This window comes from Oratosquilla oratoria, chromosome 36 (genome assembly GCF_046742065.1).
Source record: "Oratosquilla oratoria isolate Oo_2021 chromosome 36, ASM4674206v1, whole genome shotgun sequence".
Lineage (NCBI taxonomy): Eukaryota > Metazoa > Arthropoda > Malacostraca > Stomatopoda > Squillidae > Oratosquilla > Oratosquilla oratoria.
In genome coordinates, this window is record NC_134812.1 from 39,462,490 (window position 1) to 39,467,489 (window position 5,000).

General features: G+C 33.1%; 1 protein-coding gene across 2 annotated transcripts in view; it reads right to left on the reverse strand.

Annotated features, from left to right (window-relative positions):
- Positions 1–5,000, reverse strand: part of LOC143018970 (sulfotransferase 1E1-like) — a 174,680-nt gene that overhangs the window by 149,849 nt on the left and 19,831 nt on the right. The window lies entirely within an intron of this gene.

Here is a 5,000-nt window from a genome sequence, read left to right on the forward strand (position 1 = left end):
ATATATAAAATCTATGATAATGTAAATAACAAATAAAATACATAAATAAATGCATAGGTATATTTAAATAATAAACAAACAGGTAAATAGAAAATAATAATAAATTGACAGATAACTAATAATTAAATAAATGAGAATCAAACAGACAAATGATAACAGAACAAAAACAAATAATATGAAATAAATGATAATCATTACAGCATCTAAATGATCCTTAAAGCTTCGAACTGAACTACATTGCACTGCCTCTGCAGAAAGTTTATTCCATTCATTAACTACACGGTTGGCGAAGTTGTTTCTACCCACTTCCAAATTGAATCTATTTCCGGACAGTTTGAGACCATTGTTTCTTGTCTGATTCTCATTCAATGTGAAAATTTGGTCACTTTTGATGTTGTCAATTCCCTTTAGAATTTTAAAGACCTGTATCAAGTCACCTCTGAGTCTACGCTTTTTTAGGGAAAACAGATTCATATGTTTTAGTCGATTTTCGTATGATTTATTTTTGATATTTGGAATCAGTTTGTGGCTCGCCGTTTATTATACTTACCAAACACTTTCCAACCACTTATAATGCGTCTTTTTCTTTCATTATCATGATCTTTCGTCATTTTCACCATTTGCCCCAAACTAATATACTCCTCAACTTCTTCAAGACTCTCACCATCAATTACAATCTCTTTACTTTGAGCTTTCGTGTTGAACATTAATTTTGTTTTACTCTTATTCATTTTTAAGCCTACTTTGAGACTTTCCTTGTTTAGATCACTCAACATATCTTGCAAGTCTTCTACTCTTTCTGAAATAAGAGTGATGTCATCCGCAAATCTTAGGTGGTTCAAATATTTGCCATTAATCTTTAAACCTTGTTGACAAACAATGGGTTTCCGATGTATGATATTGATAGAGAAATTAAAAATGAAATGGAGAAATTTAATTCTGAACTAGGTAATATAGAAAATTCGAAGAATACAATAAATATTTACTACCAAAGTACAATGACATCCGCATACAAAACAGACGAAAAAGTCCTTTAAATATTGTATATAAAAACTGTAAACCCATGAAGCAAGAGGACTCCCTGCAATTGGTTACATATTATCGCAACCCCAGAATAAAATCGCACATTTCAAAAGTACATAAAATTAGCATATCGCGGGAATTTTTGAACAATAATACTTAGATTTTAGCAAAGAACACCAATAAGAGAAAATTAGAATGTTTGGAAGCCGTACTAATAAAGAATTACCTACCAGCAATTAATATCCAATTAAATATATATGGAACTCTGGAGCTGTTCGGGTTATCCCACGGAGTGCCAAGAAGAAATTGAACCGTAGTACCTATCCTAGTATATTTTGTATAATGTATATATGTTCATGGTTTGTATATTCAAAATAAAATGACCAGAAGATGTCTAAAGCATAGGCGAAACGTCGTAAGTAATGCATTTGTTTTCATTTCCAAATTCACTATGGATTCATTTGGTGATATTGTGTTCTCCCTTCCTCCCACAGAAAAGAAAATAGCGAGAAGGATTTCCAATGCTAAGTATGCTGTATTATCTAAAAAAAAAAAAAAAAAAAAAAAAAAAAAAAAAAAAAAATATATATATATATATATATATATATATATATATATATATATATATTTATATATGTATATATATATATATATATATGTATATATATGTATGCTGGGCTTTCACATCACCGTGAAACAAAGTATGGAAAATTACCACAGGAGAAAAGATATTTGAAGAAAGTATTTTCGTATAATTACATCCTCAGACATATTACGTAATCTGTCAGACGATGTAACTATACGAAAATACGTACTGTTTTCGAATCTCTTTTCTCTTGCGGTAATTTGGCATATACATACACACACACGCACACACACACACACACACACACACACACACACACACACACACACGCACGCACACACACACACACACACACACACACACACACACACACACACACACACACACACACACACACACACACACACACATATATATATATATATATATATATATATATATATATTTATATATATGCTAATAAGAACACGAGTATGTGTGTTCACTTATGCAAAGTAGACCACTTGGAAAAAGAAACTAACGAAGCAAAGCGCTTACGAATATTACATCTTCAGTGCAAACAGTACTTTTTGCACTGCACTGAAGATGTAATATACGAAAGCGCTCTGCTTCGTTAGTTTCTTTTTCCAAGTGGTCTACTTTGCATATATATATATATATATATATATATATATATATATATATATATATACATATATATATATACATATATATATATATATATATATATATATATATGTACTGATTCATCAAATCTTTCGTGAGACAACCTTTTTGGAAAAAAAGGCTTTTCTGATTAATTTGTGGGCAGTTGCACTAACGGGAAAATCAAGGAGGAGAGCACAATTATCCTCCATTTGCAACGTGAAATTGAAAAGGAAATGGACTTAAGATGTTGGGTAAGCTAGGATACTTTGTTTAGATCTTTGATACTGAGGAATACGTTACACAGGGAAACAATGGGAAATATATATATTGAAAAACAATAAGTTCTTTGGTACTGTAATGAACTTTGATGTGTCCGACAGTTGAAATACTCCAACAAATTGATGATAGATTGATTACAAAGGATTACAAAGGCGGAGCATGCCGACAGGAGACCTTTTGGTCCATATCTAGGTCGGATGCGAAAAAAATCATAGTAATAATAAATGAATAAATAAAAACTATAATAATGTAAATAACAAATAAAATACATAAATAAATGCATAGATGTAAAGATGTAAAGAGGCAGTCCCTATGAGCTTAGGTTCCTTGCCCCACATATCACTAAGCTCAGTAGTCACTAAGGCGAGCAAGCAAGAGGTGGTGGCATATAAATGTGTTATTTGAAAACATTATCCTCCTATGAGCCCGTGTAGATATTGGCGAAGAGAAGTGAGGAGGTAAAAGATCCGCCTTTTAAGGTCCCGGTGACAAGATGAAGGTGCATCTTAACGGTGTCACGATGGGTTTCCTTCGTGTGTGAACACTTTGCTTCCTGAGGATGACCAAATATGACAATGACGTCTTGAGGAACAAAAACTAGTTCAGAATCTTATTTGGATTTGTTGCACGCCCTCACAACTTCCTACAAAGATATTGCTCGTAAACTTGGAAAACTTCAATGCAAATTGGGTATATACGAGTACATACACGTATACATGTACATATACATATACATACACATATACATATACATGTATATATATATATATATATATATAGATATATATATACATATATATATATATATATATATATATATATATATATATACGTGTCTTCTTTGCAAAATTAAACAAACTAGCACACAGCATAAATTTCAAGGTGGAATGGGAAGAAGGAGGTAAAATACATTTTTTTGGGCGTATTGGTTATCAGGTGTCCGGATCAATTGTCCTACTCTATGTACAGAAAGCCCACCCCCTCCGGCAACTATTTACATTTTTCAGCCACCATCCTGATAACATTAAACGTAGTGTAGCTTCGGGTTTATATCAAAGAGCTTTGAGGATATGCAGCCCACAACACCTAGACAAAGAAATAGAACTAGTGAGTTCATAACTCTCTAAGTTAGGATATCCGGGGTGGTTTTTGTCCAAAGCACTTAGAAAGGCTAAAAGTAATTTTCACAAGACACCAAACCCCGATAACAAGTACATTTGGAGCAATAACAACATCATATTACCATACAATGAGTCAGTAAACGTCTGTTCCAAATCACTACCAATCAACATGATATTCAATTGTCCTAACAGTATTTTTAGGAAGGTAGTGAATGTACACCGTAGGACAAAAGTGGACACCATCCCCGGGGTTTACAAATTACCTTATAAAGACTGTGAAGAAGTGCACTGGGGCCAAACAGGTAGAGAATTGACAACAATAATTAAGGAACACAAAAACTCCTCCAAATATGGCCAAGAGAATTCCGCAGTGTTTCTACATACCAGCAAAGAGGACCATCGCATGGACCGGGTTAATGCCGCCATCGTCTACAAATCCCACTGCAGCTTTCGAAGAAAAATGGTTAAATCCTCCCTGATTAATAATATACCTAATTTTAATACCCCCAAAGGTCAGTGGTTCCCAGACTGCGAGACTTAGATGGCTGCTAAGAAATCCATCTCAAAAGCAGCCGGACTTGTCCTCACCTTTAGTCAACCTTCGCCCCGACCTCATCAAGGACATATAACCTGAGCCCCCCTTTTTCCTGTCCCTAAATGTACCCCTCGTAGCTATATATATTCTTGCACTCCAAACTATGTATCATTCTGCTGAAGAGGACCACAGGTAGTAGTCGAAATTATACAGATTTTCTGTCCATCTTATCTCATTCTCTGACAGTGGGTAAAAAAAGGTTTCATATATATATATATATATATATATATATATATATATATATATATATATATATATATAATATATGTATGTATATGCCCGCGCGCGCGTGTGTGTGTGTGTGTGTATATATATAATATATATATATATATATATATATCTATATATAAAAGTATATTTTATCTTATATACATTTACAGGGTCCTATCTCTGTGTCTCTGTCAGACTGCACTTTAAACTCCTTTCTATTTTGTGGTGGGTAGACTTTTTCTTCATCTAAATTATTTCATAAATCGACGGAAGTGTTTCTTGGTATCCTGCTCATGTCTTCTTTAGTTTCTTTTCATTCCCATTCTCAGGGAACTTTTGTCATATATGCACACCTTTTTCTTAGCACGGCAACCATGGTCACTTTTTCTTTATTTTCCTTCGTGTGTTAGGATATGGATTTTTTTTTTTTTTTCTGTTCTTTGTATTTTATCTCCAATCTAAGGTGGATCAGATTTTCGATTATTTTATATACAATTTCTTCGTCCATGTAGTGAAATATCATACTAATGTTCGTCTG